Genomic DNA, 17,975 nt, shown 5'->3' with positions numbered 1-17,975 from the left:
GACACAAAGCAGGCAAGCCGCCAGTCGTCAGGGCAACAATGCAGCTAACGTTTAATACAGAGACCTAGATTAAATCATGCAAACTGCTAAAAGCGGAGTATGACCAAAAACAAAACAAAAACACCACATTAAAGGTGAACGATTTGTAGTGTGGAGAAGCACGACATCCAGACTGTGCCGGTGTAACCTATTCCTCACACCCTGAAAGGTAATTGGGCAGAGGCCATGGATAATGTGCTATCTAACTATACTGTACATGCACCAAGGCTCTGTGTGTGTACAGTACTTGCGTCTGAAATCCACGTAACTCGAGAACCGTTTGCCCCACCGACTTCAAATTCGACACACACGTTCCACCCCACCACAGGGGGTGCAGTGCCCGGTGTCGAGTCGGTCGGACCCACGGTTGTCCAGAACCGCCCCAAAAAGGCCTCTGCCCGGGTCTGTACAGGGCCCCTGCCCGGTGTCAATATATGGAGCTGGCCTGTTCCGAGTTCTTTGTCAGGCATGCCTGACAAAGAACTCTATGGGCATAAAAGGGACACAGACATAATATTTGGGTAGGGTACACAGTACCCAGCACCTAATTTTGGCAGAATGAAAGAAAGAAAGAGTTTGGAGTAGAGTTGGAATCAAATATATCCAGAGATATTCCTATATATTCCTATAACCTCTGCTTGCTTACCAATCGAGGGCCGAGGCCCCAAGCCATTCAGGCTCAAGCGTGATTGCGCGCCTCCTCAAACCAGCCACCTATAAAACAGTCCTTTAAACCACAGTACACACCTTACGCACAAGATCGTGTTAATTTTTGACTTTTCGAAAAAAAATGTCGTGTACGCAAGACCCTTGCACATTTCATTCTAATCTTGTTTTCCCATCAGCTTGAAATACAGCCAGGTAGTAGGTCTGGTGCAGGACCAGGTGCTGGAGCAGTGTGCATGGCCTGCCGTAGGTCTGGTGCAGCAGCAGTGTGCATGGCCTGCCGTGGGTTATTGAGGTAAAACTGCTTTAAGCAGACTGTGTGTTGTGTTGTTTATTAACTGACCGTCTGGGCCAAGAGTGGAATTTTGATGTCAAAGGTGAGGCAGACACAGTTACTGTTATAGGATCACGGGCACAAATTAATCCTCAAAAGGGCTTTACTTTCTCCTCTTCATGGAATGGATGGTGTTAACAGGAATATATTCTGCAGCCAAAAGTGAGGAAATTGATCAATATATTGACTCGCCTCACGTAGGCGAACAACATTTGTGGAATAAAACCACTCTCATTTCCATACTTTAATGTAATTGAATCCTGCAAATTACCCTTAGAATCTCACACGCATGCATGCACAGAAAAGTGATTGTCCCAAGGGACTGTCCTTTAACAGCTTTCTACTTGCCCGAGGACAGGCACTAAGTTTGGTTTAACCCTGATTATAGAATCTTTATATCAATATTTTACAAATTGTAGTAGACATTTTTTTTTTTTTTTTTTTAAGCCTTTTCCGTTCCCGGTTTAGCTGTGAATGAAGTCCTCCCCACACATGGTGCTGTTGAACCCTACTGGTCCACCAGGAGCCAGTAGGGGGCGCAATGCTGCATCTCTGTCCTACACATCCAGTACAACATGCACCACTGACTATAGAGCGTCGCAGTCCCACCCCCTTTCATGACGACGCCAGGCCCAGGAAATAATTACAAAGAAGAAAAACAACAAAAAAGTGTTGAAACCTGCCGTTTTTTTCTTCTTTCTAATCATTTGTTCGTCCCACAAAATTGTGTTTGTTGTCATGATTTGTCACAACTCGAGTTGGCTTTGTAGTTTGTACGAGGCTTAAAAGGTCGTTTTAACGCACCCCTCACCAACCTTAATCTGGTTGTTTTAACGCACCCCTCAGCAACCTTATGTCTAACCAATGACTAGTCTAAACTAAGTATGCACCCCGTAGTGATATGCGATCACACACACTATTATGTCATCATAACATCAAAATAAGGGTTGAAAGGGGGGGAAGTCCTGGCAATACTAGGTGAATTAATTGGTTAATGCTGGCGGGGAATGTATTTTAAATGTGTCAGTGATTTCTTTGTACATTTGTTATTTGTCAACTCATATCCGCCCTTTAGGTGCAATTTGTGATTATGAAGACTAAAAAGTCTACTTAAATGTGTAATCGTGACAGCACTACCACTGACCCTGTTTTGATAGCATTGATACATATAAAACAGTACTTTTCTTCCACCAAGTGCTGTTTTCACCTTATATGCACCGTGGAGGCACTGTGTTGTCACCTCATATGCACCGTGGGACTGTGCAGGCTCCCTGCTAGCTTGGATCTGTGTACTGACGGGACCTACACTCCAGTCCAATATATCATTTTTAAAAATATTCCTGAAAAGACTTAAAAATACCAGATTTTCATCTGACGCCAGCAATACGGAAGGACACAATAAATTACGAACGGCAAACGATCGGTGAAGCATATTTTTTGCGACGCGGCGTGTGTGGGCTTGGTAACAGTGATGAAGTGTCCTGGCACCGAGGCCATTCATTTTAATGGCACTCTTGTAGAAAATAGTATGTTTACTAAAAACGGAGTAACACCTCCTGAACTGAGAATGTTAACAAACTGGAAGTGATTGATAGTCAGTTTAGGTTATGAAGAATGCTTTATGAGCCATTAGGGCCGTGTGCCGTGTGTGCGTGCATGCGTGCGCACGGAGAAAAGAGACCAGAAGATGTTGACCGTGCTGATCATTCACTCAGATACAATAAGACATTTTGCTGCTTGTAGTGAGTGGCAAATAAATCACACAAACCCTTTTAACACCCAAAACTTATCTAGATCAAAGAGGAAGCACTGTAGCTCCCCTGAAGTAACTTCTATTGTGTCATCCACAAAAGAGCGTGGCATTTGAAGTCAGAACACAGCTCTTAATACTGAGGTGACAGATAAACTCCTCTTGATTCCCACAGACACAATTTGGAGTATTCATTTAACTGAAGTCTTTAGTTTGACTTTGATGGTAGTAAACTGGCACACTTGACCTGCAAATATCCAGTGGATTGTTGTTGTACTTCTTTCTTTTCACTAGCAATTTCTGGCACTATAATAATGAATTGCATTTTTATTAGTGATGCCCCGAATATTCGGCCGCAGAAGATATTCAGCAGAAAATGGTTAAAAATGCATTTTCGGCCTATTCGGTTTCGGCCCGAATAGGCAGAAATTATATTACTGAATAGTGTATGCAATTAATGCATTCAAAAGAGCTAAATAAATGTTTTATGGACCCATAAAACATGGCCATGACAGCAATGGTAGGAAAAAATATATAATATTAATCATTTTCGGGTATTCGGTTTTGGGCCAAATGTTTCCTATATTCGGTATTCGGTTTCGGCCAAGAATTTCCCTTTGGGTGCATATAGTGCTTTTCTATGCACTACATGCCTACTCAAAGCGCTTACAATAGTTCATTCTTTCATACATTGGGAGGTGAAGGGGCGAACAGTCTATGCCAGCGTCCTCACTTCCCACATTCACACACTAATGGTGGCGAGCTCACACCGACCGACTCATTGGAGGCAATGTAGGGTTCAGTGTCTTGCCCAAGGACACTTCGACATGTGGCCAGAAGGAGGAGGCGGGATTCCAACCGCCGACCCAGGGACCATTGGCCGACCTGCTCTACTTCCTGAGCCACAGCCACAGCCTGCTATAGTGGAAATTTCACATCAGTGCCAAGATTCCCCAAGTACTGTCGGTTCTCAAAAGTAGATAAAGAGTGAGTTCTTGCAGTGGGTTTTCCATTTTCATTAGTACCACCTTTTCAGACCTTCAGCGCCAGATGCGCAGACTAACACTGCCGTGTGTCAAACATCCAAACCCATCAATCGCGCCGCCGATAAACTTTTAACGTCGTAGCCCTCAACATAGAGCCCACCAGGGGTGAAAGTATTGACCCTGGCGGGTCCAAATGAACACTCTGAATTTGACTGCGTGCCTGCATATTTTGCAGGATATGTGGCTCTAAAAAAAGAGCGGCCATATGGAGCCCATAATGGTGCCATCCCGAGGCATCATCAAACTGACACGGAAGGGTGATTTAGACCGGGGCGGATGAGGATGGATCCATCCATACATTGAAAGTCATCTGTCTTCCAGCTTCTTCCACAGTATAGCTCTCTGTGTGTGACGGAGAGAGCCCCCAGGCCCAGGCTACAGCATGTTGGCCACTGAAGTGGCTCTCAATTACTGGTTTTAATTCCCCATTCCCCTGTTGGTCTGTCTCCATTAGCCGTGACATTTCTTCCAGAGGTGTGAATCATCACCCACTTGTCTATTTGTCACCATCAGGCCTGTGTTCTGCAGCCGGCACTGATGCGGGCCGACTGAGACGGAGCCAAAAGTTGACGCATTCGCATATTATAGAGCGGTGACTGCATGGCGAGGATGAGCTGGTTTGGGTTTAATTAAATTTGATTTCAAGGACCCGCCCCCGGTTCAAATAGCACAGGCCGTCCGCGGCGAGCACTGGAGCAGCACCACTCTGCTGTGAAATCCCCACCGTTCCTTTAAGTCTGAGAGTATTCGGATGTGTCTTTATGCCTATTTGTGCACCGAGTTACAGACCCCGTAACCAGTGGTGTTAAGTTACTAGTACATTTGCTCAAGTACAATACTTGTTACTACAGTAGTACAATTCTGATGTATTTGCTAGCGTCTATCTATGGTGTTTTTTACTTTACTGGAGTATTTTAAAATGTAACTACGATACGTATCACGATACATGGACACTATTGGTACATTATGGCAATGTGACCCGATCCGATTCAATGATTTGATATCGATACAGTAACTATTTAAAATGCATTGACATTATTTTAAACTAAGTAATTGAACCCCTCTCTTTTTTTCTTCTAAAAATTGCTAAATACCACGCGCAAAAATGTAGTATTGATTCAATCGATTATTTGAATAGCAAAACAATTCGATAACTATTATTTGCATTGCAAAACGATGCGATACGTTACATAGTCAATGTTGGTGTTTTCGTTTCGATATACTTAGATTCTGGAAATTAAAATCGATTTTTCGATGCAGTTACTTTACTGTATCGTTACACCCCTAGCATGGACTGAAGCGCGGATGGCAGTAAATGACGCTAGGCATGGTTTTATTTTGAGAAAAGCATTGCATCATAAGCTCTCATAATTTAGACAAATAGCTGAGCCCTTTTCCCCCACAGAGTGCCATTGTCGTGAATGGGACACCACTAGGAAGCAAAGAGAAACAGATGGCATGGCCACTTTGGCCAGATTCAATGTTGACCAAACATTGTGATGCCAAAGACATGCATTTGGCCACGGACTGGAAAATACAATATGTTGTGCCAGGGACCTCCATTGGAGAATGTCTGTCAGCACTACTACACCTTTTTCAAAAATAGCCAATCTTGCTCATGCATGGCATCGTGATGCTTTGTAGATCTACGGACCCTTCTTTGAGAATTAGTGGGTCTTTCTTGACCACACTGCAGAATGCATAACAATGTTATTGTGATCAGATGATGAAATGCCGGTTGTATACATTACATGCTAATTAGTTTTTTTGTTTTTAATATTATTTCAGATTAATGCAATCCAGCCTTCTGCAGCCCTGCTCAACACTCAACTAGAACAGAACGGTGAGTGCATTTCCCACCTTTTTTCCCCTCGTAATTAACCCATTCAGACCTGAGATCAGATTTGTACGAGGTTTCCACTGGACACACACTGGTCTGATGAACCCATTCTGACCTGAGATCAGATTGTAAAAATGTCAGTCGTTCTTCGAATTTTTCAAAAATAGCAGACCTACAAGCTCGTATCGCGCCACTCGGTGGCGCGATATGAGCTTGTAGATCTGCTATTTTTCAATAGCTAAAGCATAACATGATGCCAACACCAAAATGGGTGCCCGGTCAGAATGGGTTAAAGTTTGTATTTCTTTCAGTCTTGTGCATAAAGACATCACAACCACATGCCACCTGGCACATGGTACACATACATAAACACACATTATTGCCAAGGCTATAATGCCACACAGAGAACGCCTATTACAGCCATACCACATTCATCATTCCTGTGTTTCACTTACACTGTAAGTGTCCTCTACATTATTATGTACTCTTGCTAACATCCGTTCATATATGACCCTTTGACCTTTCTACCTACTGTATCTTCAATGCACGTTTTGGGGTCCGGGGAGGATGTGCTCTTCCATAATGTCAGTATATTTCGTGCGGCCGTGACCTTTATGAGTGAATAATGTAAGTTTGATACACCAGATATTTGTGTTTTTTTTATTTATCCCTGAAGACACATAAGCTTTTTGAAACTGTCCAAACATTTCCCTATCATTCTTTTTACAAAATTCTTCCTGAAATTGATAATACACACTAATTCACAATTTTATCGGGCAGTAGCTATGCATCCTATTGATTTTAGAAAAGAAAAAAATGTGAATTAACTTGTTATCAAAGGGAAGTCTGGCAATCTGTGTGTATGTATGGATGGATGGGATAGATGGAGTAAACGTCCCTTTCACTTCCTTTATATGTTTCCCAGTATTTACTATTCCATTGGTCCTAGAAGTAAAGGGTGAGTGTTCACAGTGAGTGTTCAGTGACTTCACACCAGGGTTCTTCATAAGCTACTATTCCATTGGTCCGATAGAAGGGTGAGTGTTAAGACTTCACACCAGGCTTCTTCTTAAGCTGCTCATGAGATCATTGACAGCAATGAATGACCTTTGCTGCATCTGTGTGTTTTATCCATCCAACATGTACTGTACTGTACGCACTCTGTCTGTCTATACTCTATATCTTATGAAGCCAGGCACAAGTCTTGGCTGCCATGTTTTCACTTCCGTCTGTAAAGAAAGAGATGAAAAGGTTCTTCCCTGTCTCTCTCGCTTCCTCTCCCCTCTCACTCCCTTCTCATCTCTTCTCTTCTCTAACGTTCCACTTGATATGGCCTTGAAGTGATTTTGCAGCAGAGTGGCCAAATCCGCCCTATTAGGAGTCTTCCATTGCATGTTTGGGTCCTTTCTGACATTGCAATTTTCCGCACAAACATGGAAAGCGAGGGAGAAAGGATTATGGTTTATGAATACTCCCTAACCCCTGTCAACTTGAAGTCTTGAAGTCATCTATCTACAGAGTTGGTTGTGTGTGTGTGTGTGTGTGTGTGTGTGTGTGTGTGTGTGTGTGTGTGTGTGTGTGTGTGTGTGTGTGTGTGTGTGTGTGTGTGTGTGTGTGTGTGTGTGTGTGTGTGGGTGGGGGTCCACTCATTTGTAATCATTCAGGTCTGCTCCACAGGCATCACGGTCAGGCAGAATATCTTAGAGGTCACTTATGTTCTTGTGTTTTTCTTACGCCGAAGCTCCACTGCAGCCATCGGGCACTTGTCAGTGTCACGTCCGTCAGCGTCATGTCATCGTCGGTGTGTGAAATGTTCCCTTCTTAAGTTCTTAGTCATTCGCACCCGGTACATTTTTTTTGACGCCGTCCAAACGCGACACATCACACTCAGTGGCCTTACTTACTTAAACCATACCAACGTGTATGTATAATAATAATAATATATGAAAAGGAAATTGAATTTTTACTCGAGTTGTGATCGACCCAAAAATTGGTCCTTGACCTGTTTTGATTAATTGAATGCTAGATATTAGACAGAAATGTAAAAGGTAGCCTACAGAGTGCAGTCAAACACCTGGTATCCTAGTTTCTTTGAGACATGTTCTCTCTGCACTCTTACTTGTGTGACTGTTTACCTTGTTGCTTATTGACCATGCACGACCGCGGCCATCTTGCCATCAGAGTTGAAACAATTGAAACATTCCCATGTTGCACTTGCACATTGTTCTGGATAAGAGTGTGTGCAAAATGGAGTTATATATAACTGCGTTATATATGTTGGCGTCATCATAACAAATTATATTAGTTTGATTGTGCATGTTAATATACAATGAATCTTCATTTGAAGCTGTGAAAACTGCAAAGATAAGCACTAATCAATTTTCTGATTAATATTTATGTTAAACTTTGGCCAAATTATCAACTATTTGTTTGGATGTTGGGCCTTTTAAAATAAAAGGTAATGACTGAAATGATTAATGGTCGCAATTTATAGTTGGAGTCTTGGGCAGAATTGCTTGCTGCTCTGCAGAGTACGAGTTTGAGGGAATGGACCAACACAAAATAAATAACTTGGTCTAAATTGGAAACGAGCGGAGTGGACTGAGCGTCAGGAAAGCTCAAAGCAATTAGTGGAACCTGAGGACAGTCTCTGTACACTGAGCTCTGATTAAATTCTCTGATTGTCAGAGCAATTGCTTTAAGACGGAAGAAACCTATACCTGCCTACTGCGAATAATGGCTTATTGGTAAATCCATTCTCTTTGGAGATGGAGATGTTTCCAGACAAAAGCTCTTAACCCATTTAGACCTGAGAAAAGATTCTACAAATGTCTTCTAAATCCTGACAGTTTTCTGAAAAAAACCATGTTTCTATGTCAGTCGTTCTCAAACATTTTCACGTCAAGGACCCCCAAAAATATATGTAATTGGCCGACGATCCCCATCTGAAAATATATTGTTCATGCCGGGACCTCCCAGAAGCAAAGATATGAGTTAAATCGTTCACTGTGAAAGAATATATATTCAAAGAAGTGCCGCCACATTTTCACAATCTTTCAAAAATAGCAGACCTGCAAGTTCATAGCGCGGCACTATGAACTTGTATAGGTCTGCTATTTTCCAATAGCTATAATGTAACATAATGCTTAAAACACCAAAAGGGGTTCAGAATGGGTTAAGGTCTTTTTTCAATGTGCATGCTGCAAACACTGCAGCCTCTGTGTAAGAGCTTTATTTATACTCTCTGGGTATATCTTGCGGGAGGCCATGGTGCTAGTGGAGGCCGATGTGCTGTAGGTATGTGTTCTAGCGGCGTGTCCCCAGACGGCAGTGGCACTGCTGGGGTCGGACAGCTAAACAGCAGGATGGCTGTCCATTTGTCCGTGTGTCTATCTGCATTTCAGACAATCACGGTTGTTCTAGCGTGGCCATCCTCCCCTGTGGCTTCCACCTGGATGCACTCTGTGAGCTAACACAGATACTGGGGCTGATGAAACTTTCACGACCCAGCAAATGTAGGAAATGGACAAGACTGTGCGGTTTGAGTGACCGGGAGCGAGAGAGAGAGAGAGAGGGTAGGAGAGGGAAGTGCAAGGAGAGTGAAAAGACTTGTTCACTCGCCGTATTTCACTAAAGAGACAGTCCCAGAGAGCTCGGACTGAAATGCTACTTCATGGAGCCTGAAAGCCAGAAAGCATTGGATCTTCTTGTGACTCCATTGGATACCACTGTGTCTGCTGGCGATGATTGCCTTTTTTCCTCTCCTGTATTAATGTTTTAAGGTGTTTTTGCTTCATTTTTAGCCCGGCTAGATGTCAATGTTGGTTGTCTGCTCTGCTGGTCCGTCCATACACCAGACTGTCTAACATACCGTTTCCCAAACAGTGGGCCAGGCGGGACCCATGTGTGGTACATTTATTTATTCATACCGTACATTTTGTTTTTAATTATTATTTCAAAACATTTTCAAAATACATTCCCAAATCCCCCCCCCCCCCCCCCCCCAAAAAAACCCCAACCCTTTTTCACGTATTAAAAACGAATTCAATGTTTTTTATTATTTTTTTCCTCAGTAATTTAATGAAGAAATTAAAGAAATATCTAGTGCTAGTGAAAATAGCCGTTCTACAAGCTCACGCGGTCGCAAAGCGACACACCATTCTCACAAAGTTGATCCAGTTAAGTGCCAGGAGCAGGAACTGCTAGTGAGATAAGGAAATAAGCCACAGGAGGTCTCGGGTTACCGTGGATGTTACAATGGGTGAGAGGCGTAGTGAGACACGATCACAGCGAGTGTCTCCAACCCTCTCACCCATTGTCAAATCCACGGTACAGCTACAGAGCTGCGGGATCTACTGGGAATGATATAAAGTGATTGAAGGTGTGGATTATCGGTGAGATTTGCAACGGTCACGTGGCGGTAACCAGCCAATCAGAATCAAGTATTGGGACTAATCGTTTTAGAATTGTTATTGACTTATTGTGTGCGCCTTGATTAAGTCACACCATGGTGCCATGACTAATTCAGGCATTTGTGACTGGTGCTGGCAGAATGGTCCTCAACTCGCCTAGAATGAAAAGGCAGCTGAAAATGGCGAAATATATATATTTTTCCTTTTCTTCATATTAACACAGTTCAAATGTTGAAGGTTTTCATTCCAACAGATAGTTGATTTGGGGACATAACATGAGTACATTTATAAGTCAAAGTAGGGTTGTTTTTTCGGTAACTTTACCTGTGTTTTGGGGGCGGAGAGCTGCAGGCTCAGATATTTGCATACTGGTTTTCGATTGGTCTTTGAAATGTCTTTGTCTCTATTTTCACTCTGAGCACGGCCCATTAGCGTGTTGTGTGTTTGTAACATAATTCTTCAACATTATGACTATAGTAACTTCCTCAAAATAGCAAAACAAGCTTTGGCCACGCCTCCGGGTCTTAAGTTAAGACATACAACTTGGGAATTAAGATGCGCACAATAGGCAGCAATGAACTCGCTACAGAATGTACAAAATGTGTTGACTTCTCTCTCCGAATGAGTCTTCCTGTGTTTTCTCGTACTTTTTTCATCAGCCACTGACATTTCTATTCGGTTGGGTTTGCGGAACTGGAGATTGACCTTTCCACAGTCTGCCATTGGATGATGGAATGGCCTTAGCTGTCATGGCTCCCATTAACCCTCAGGCCCCGTGCTTCACAGGGGCATGGCTGTGTTATGTGATACAGTACAGTACAGTACAGGAGAAGGGGGACCATTCATAGGCCTTGCACTCAGGCCCTTTCTCTGATTTTGATACCGTGGGGCGGCGGTGGCTCAGGGGTAGAGTGGCCGGATGGTAACTGCAAGGTTGCCAGTTCGAACCCGGGCTCCCCCAGAGTTGGTGTCGTAGTGTCCTTGAGCAAGACACTGAACCCCTATACTTGCTCCTGATGTGCAGGATGGTGCCTTGCATGGTTTCCGCCGCCATCGGCGTGTGAATGGGTGAATGTAATGCACAATCTATGTACTGTATAGAGCCTTGGATAAAGGCGCTATATAAATGCACCATTTACCATTCACCGTTAAAGCACCCATACAGGATCAGGACCCATTTGTGGGTCGCCGACACATTTTTATTTATTGTTTCCTACCTTTTTTTTATTAATTGTGATTATTTCAAAAGGCGAAGATTTTCGTGAAATAACAATTAAATTATATGTTGTTTTTTCAGTGATAGCATGAAGAAATCAACGAGTAATCTATGAAAATATGTATTTATTTTTTTGACAGGGACAATGCTCATTAATCAACATATCAGTTCACTCCCATGTAAATGTGCCAGAGTTAGCCATAAGCTAATTTACATCTGTAGTCCCTGAGAATATAATACATTTGAGATACATTTGGAAACAAATGTTTAAGAAGTAGTCAAAATCAAGCTCACAATGCAGCGCGCAAAGCGACACGTTAGCTTGTAGATCTGATATTTTCACTAGTTTCACGTCTAATTTATCTTTTGGTTCACGGGGAGAAAAAAAAGGACCCCTGCGTTAAAGAGAGAGACAGACGTCCATATAAATACAACTTTAAGATAAATAAAATAATTGATTTAAGATTAAGAAGAAATAAGGTTGCTGGAGAATACAGAGGAGAGAGAGAGAGAGAGAGAGAGAGAGCAGTTAGGCAGGAGAGTGAAAGCATCTTGTCTGGTATGTTAATATGCTCAGTGATGCGTTTATGAAATGAAGCCACGGAGGTATAAGTCAGTGACATTTTCATTAATTCGTTGTCAGGTGGATTCTCTCCCCACCGCTGCGCTTGACATATAAGGCTGTTTTCTACACATCGTAGATGAATTGCTCCAGGTATATACGTATATATGGGGAGAGGCTTGACTAGATTAATAAAAGGCTTATTGAGTGCACGGGATCGGTGGTTCTCTTCAGTGCTCCGTGCAAGCCTTGCATTGACGTGTAATTGCATTGTCGCACAGAAATAAGAGAATTGGCTGCATATTTTAGAGTTTAATTATCATGCAAATGCTCTGGCGGTGACCTGGCGGGCATCTAGCATTTTATACATGAGTTAATTTCCGTTAACTTTATTACCGGTAACTATAAAATAACTTAATGCAACTTTGATGTATTTGTAACCCAGATGCCCCAATCAAGCTTTTTTTTGTTTGTTGTCAACACGTATTGATTGTAAAAGGAATTTGACTATAGGTCCATGTATTTCATATTCTGGATACAACATTCTTTATAAAGCATTCCTGCGACACTGTTTGAAATCAAATGCAGGTTAACCTAGTTTTGAAATGGATAATGCAATTTCTAAGTTCCCAGTCCACTATTAACAAATTACCTGCTTGCCTGCCCTATTTTCAAGGGGAGGGTGGGGGGGGGCGCCTCCAAGGCTTTAATTGTGCGCATAATTTGGTTCCAGGGCTGTTAAATGTTTTTCTATCTGCCTGTCGGTTTGCTCACTAATTGGCCAGAGTCACTTCTGCTCATCTGCATGCTCGTATATACCTTCACACGAGATAATTGAATAATCTGTAAATATTATTTAGTTTCACCTCAGGTGTTCGTGCTATATTGTGACATTAGGCGGTCATATTTCACAGGGGATAATCTTGTGAACACTTCTCTCATCTTCCTCACATTCCTCCGCTCCCTTCCCTTGACTAATCCCTCCAACCTCCATTCTCCTCCACACGCCTCCTCCTAGCACATCCATCTCCAGTGTTCATGTCCCTCATCTCCTTCTCTCCGTTCCTCTACACACCCTCCCGTCTGTCTCCCCCGGCCATGGACTCTCTCTCCTTCACGGATGCTTTCAAATCTCCGTCCCTCTCCCCTTCCACCATGTCTGCTCCTATATACGGCATGTCCTTCCCTTCCCTTCCCTCCTACAGTACACGCTCCATTATTCTCCGTCTTTCTTTCTCTTTCTCTCTTTCTCTCTTTCTCTCTTTCTCTCTTTACCTTTCTCAGCCTCATCCTCTGCCTATCCTCTAGCTCCCTCATGCACCCTCCTTCATATTCACTGTCATCCATCCATCCCCAAGGCATTCCTCCCTTTCTTCTGCTGCTCATTCCTCCCCCCTCTCTCTCTCTCTCTCTCTCTCTCTCTCTCTCTCTCTCTCTCTCTCTCTCTCTCTCTCTCTCTCTCTCTCTCTCTCTCTCTCTCGTTCCCTCCTCCTCTCTCTGCCTTAATACTCCACCCCCCCTCTCCCTCTCCTCTCCCTCTCTCTCTCTCTCTCTCTCTCTCTCTCTCTCTCTCTCTCTCTCTCTCTCTCTCTCTCTCTCTCTCTCTCTCTCTCTCGTTCCCTCCTCCTCTCTCTGCCTTAATACTCCACCCCCCCCTCTCCCTCTCTCTCTCTCTCTCTCTCTCTCTCTCTCTCTCTCTCTCTCGTTCCCTCCTCCTCTCTCTGCCTTAATACTCCACCCCCCCCTCTCCCTCTCTCTCTCTCTCTCTCTCCCTCTCTCTCTCGTTCCCTCCTCCTCTCTCTGCCTTAATACTCCACCCCCCCCTCTCCCTCTCTCTCTCTCTCTCCCTCTCTCTCTCGTTCCCTCCTCCTCTCTAACCTTAATACTCCACACCCCTCTCTCTCTCTCTCTCTCTCTCTCTCTCTCTCCCTCTCTCTCTCTCGTTCCTCCTCCTCTCTCTACCTTAATACTCCACCCCCCCTCTCTCTCTCTCTCTCCTCTCTCTCTCTCGTTCCCTCCCGTTCCCTCCTCCTCTCTCTACCTAATACTCCACCCCCCCCTCTCCCTCTCTCTCTCTCTCTCTCTCTCTCCTCCCTCTCTCTCTCGTTCCTCCTCCTCTCTCTACCTTAATACTCCCTCCCCCCCCTCTCTCTCTCCTAGTGGAAGACATTAGCATTGTCCTGTGTATCCCTCCTCCACCCTCCCCTGTTCTCCCCCTCCGTTGCGTCCTCCACCCTCCTCCTCCGTCTGTCCCAGTGGGGTATGGAGCGGCGCTGTGTCCTGTGGCAGGAGGGGATGATTCATGATTGACTGGCAAGGGAGAAGAAGACATATTAATCAAGAGGCAGGAGTGCTGCTCCGCCATAATGCAAATGGAGTGTTAATTGAGTGCTGGATGGCTTTGAATAATGGCTCCGCTTTTCTCTTCAATCAATGCACATCACAACAATGGGCTGACAGCGTGTACAGTGGGAGCCAGTGGGAGCCACGGCACACTTGCTGTCATAATGTTGGATAAATCCCACGATGCAAAGGTTGTTTTTTTGTTTTTTTTTGCACTCCTTATGCGGTGACACAGAAGGATGCCTGTTTATGAGAGAATGCGGCAGAGTAGGCGTTAACGGGCTGTGGGGGGGAAGTGATGGCTTTTTGACTGAGAGTTTGATGTTTGTTCTTTGTGTGTTTGCACAGTAAAGATGTTGTAAAAGTGACAGGCCCCAACAAACATAAGCAGCACGGCAAATAGAAGGTCGCGCCGTGGCCGCTCACTTTATACGGGGAGCAGCAACAGCTTTGTGTAATCACATCTTTTTGCCAGGAATTAAGGTAAACACAGAGTCGGGGAATCTTCACATTCTTGACTATCTTTCACCTAAAAAGTCAGAAGTGAAGTCGGTGTGTAAATATGCACTACTAATGTTTTTAGATAAGGAGATATAGGCTCCTGACTCGGCAAGGATTACTACTACTAGTGTCCCTATTCCTGGACGAACATTTCCACCAAAGATGGCCAATCTACATGCTAACACATTGCAGTATGATGCATTGCAAGCTTGTAGATCTGGAAATATATCTGCAATAGTTTTCTGATTAGTGGTTAAAGTGGTTAAAGACAACTTTCATCTTTTCCGTCCTTGTAATGAGATTTCTTCTAGCTGCCGCTGTCCTTCAGTCGACCATGAAGAGGTTTAGGGTTTGGACCGAGGGAGTGTTGTTCTGTTCCCGTCCAAATGGAGCTGCAGAGACCTGTTAAAAGCATCAAAACCAATGGCTCGGAGCGTGACATCTGTCGTCAACAAGCATCACAGCCTGTTGGGCAGTGATGAACGCAGGCGTTGTCGCCTGGATCAACGACAGGTCTGCGCCAGGTCTGCTCAAGAGGGGCGCGACAACGCAAGCGTGAAAAAGGCTTTGTGTGGAACACAACGATTTTGTGCCAGGGACCCCTAGGGGGCCCTATTTTTGTCAGTGCCTTACCCCTTATACCTACACTTTTTTACTATTTTGAAAAACATATTAAAATTTGTTCAGCTCACCGATCTACATTGACATGTTGTGAGCTTGTAGATCGACTTTTTTAACTATTCAAAAATGATTTCAAGGTAAAACAAAAGAAAGAAAAAAGGCAAAGACATTTAGGCATAAGGCCGGGTAAGGCACTGGAAAAAATAAGCCCCAAAGTGTTAAATTAAAAAAAACATATTATCCACATATATAAACACACACACCTGGCATATGTGTATCCCCCCTGTCCCTCGGCTAATATACTCATTAGGAATCTCTCCAATAGAGAACATGGTGCTATACTAGCGCTATCCAGGCTTCGGTAATGCTATCCAGTGCTACGTACTCTAACTAATTACACAGCATCAGGCTGCTAAATGAGCTCTGCTGTGGGACCCTGTGGGGAAAACAGATCGGCAAACAGAGGGTCTTGCCGTACTGCAGAGATGCGCTCCTGAAGCCATTATGACACAATTCCCAGGATTAAGACCCAGCTTAATGGTGAACGGAGGCCAAAGGCTCACCCAACAGTGTGGTACGTAGGTTAGATAAGTCTGGGTTTTTTCAGGACCCTCATTGGACAGGATTTTGTGCCGGGGTGTTTTCAAAATGTCAAGATTATTCAAAAATGCCCCCGAAAAAAGGTAGATAGTCCCATCGCAAAGCTATGTGAGCTTGATATATAGATCTAGCGTTATGAGAGACTTTGGTCCACAAATCCAAGATGGTGCCACGCATGAAATAGTCTTTCACTTCTTGTAAACAGTATTATTCACTGTTATGTTATACTGTTATGCTCGGGGTGGCGGTGGCGGTGGCTCATGGGTAGAGTGGCTGGATGGTAACCGCAAGGTTGCCAGTTCGAATCCGGGCTCCCCCAGAGTTAGTGTTGAAGTGTCCTTGAGAAAGACACTGAACCCCTAATTGCTCCTGATGTGCTGGTTGGTGCCTTGCATGGTTTCCGCCGCCATCGATGTATGATTCTCAATGTGTGTGTGAATGGGTGAATTGATGCACATTCTATGTAAAGCACCTTGGATAAAGGCGCTATATAAATGCACCATTTACCATTTACTGTATGTAGGCTGTTGTTACAAAATGTAACAACTGTAAATAATCTTGAAACTTGGCCCCTAGAACCCCTTCAAGGACACCCTGACCTTGTGTGTATATATACACACACACTTCACACTTCTGCATGCATTTTCAGGCTACCGGTATATGTTATACTTACAATGTAGTGTTATGCTATAGTTAACAGCCAAGTACAGTGCACATTTTAAGTTGTGATATGACATGCGTGTATCTTTTAAAGTGAACATCATATGCGTTAAAATGTTGATTAAACTGGTTGCATGATTCAAATCAAAGCGATAAACCCAACAGGTCCCTCTCATAATGAAGTAGCTCTTCATGGATTCATCTCACACTCTGTCCTCCGCGCTCATCTTATCACGAGAGCTTCTCTTATTTGTGGATTGGATAACGTTCTTGTTTGCATAAGGCTGACTGGAGCCTTATAGAATAAGGTTTTAATATAATGCATATGAAAATGGCAGTGTGTGCATGTGTGACGCGCCGCTGTAATGTCATTTAGCTGGCAGATGGATGGGAGACGGAGATCTTGGGGGAATCAGAATGCTCGGCGCTGAGATTGAAACAGGTGTCAAGTGCGCGGCTATTGACACATCTGACTGTATCATAATTAGTTCATTATCAAGCTATCTGCTTCAAAGACATGTCCTCAGATCCGCTGATTGAAATACCTCTGGGCTGACACTAAGGTTTCCACTTCACTGCCTCTCTCTCTCTCTCTCTCTCTCTTTCTCTCTCTCTCTCTCTCTCTCTCTCCAAGGTACTCAGTGAGTTACACCGTATTCTTGGCATGATTGCATTAGCATATTAATAACCTGATGTTCCTCAAACGCTAATTCTGTTAATTAATCCACAATGGGTTGTTTAATTTTCCCATACTTTAAATATCCCAAGACCTATTGTAATAACGGAGTCACGGGTTCACATTGGAAACTATATGGTGAGGGTCAATGACATAGTATTCACACAAAAGAAACATACAAAAATCCTGATGGTTAATTTAACTCATTGTAAACATTGAACCAAATGGATGTGGAAGGTTCTAGTGCGGAAGCTGGGGGTGTGGAGTGGGACATTTGGTTTTTGCCTAAAATATTGTCTATATACATGCATTCATGAATCCACTTGCTGTCAGTATTGAGCGATTTGTTTTATAGGGGGAAATATGTGACCATACCATTAATATATGGCAAGATTTTCAAAATTGCATTATGCTTTATGTAGCTATGTGGTATGTCAAACTAGGGGTTTTTTCATAATTCTGAATCTATTCCAAGCATTAGCTTTGCACAAAAAACACCCCTTGGGCTAAAAGCGTCCGTCATCACAAATGTGATGAGGTCAGCACATTTTTGGGCAAGTGGCTATGGCCGTTTTTAGCAAGTTTTTTTGTGATATTTTAGGCCAAAAAAAACTAGGCTATACCAAATGTTCCACTTTAAACAAAAGAAGGAAGCTTGTTAGCTGCCGGACTATTCCATTTGTTAACATTTGTACACTAGTAAAGTTGA

General features: G+C 43.5%; 1 protein-coding gene across 1 annotated transcript in view; it reads left to right on the top strand.

The window, feature by feature from the left end:
* Window positions 1-17,975, top strand: part of naaladl2 (N-acetylated alpha-linked acidic dipeptidase like 2) — a 347,063-nt gene that overhangs the window by 40,658 nt on the left and 288,430 nt on the right. Inside the window, exon 2 of the mRNA XM_080770411.1 lies at window positions 5,624-5,678. The gene's annotated coding sequence lies outside the window, so the exon portion shown is untranslated. The remainder of the gene's footprint in view (window positions 1-5,623; window positions 5,679-17,975) is intronic.

This window comes from Protomyctophum bolini (assembly GCF_963924005.1).
Source record: "Protomyctophum bolini genome assembly, chromosome: 8".
Classification (NCBI taxonomy): Eukaryota; Metazoa; Chordata; class Actinopteri; order Myctophiformes; family Myctophidae; genus Protomyctophum; species Protomyctophum bolini.
The sequence above is the reverse complement of the archived record's forward strand: the minus strand, read 5'-3'. Positions and strand labels throughout refer to the sequence as shown.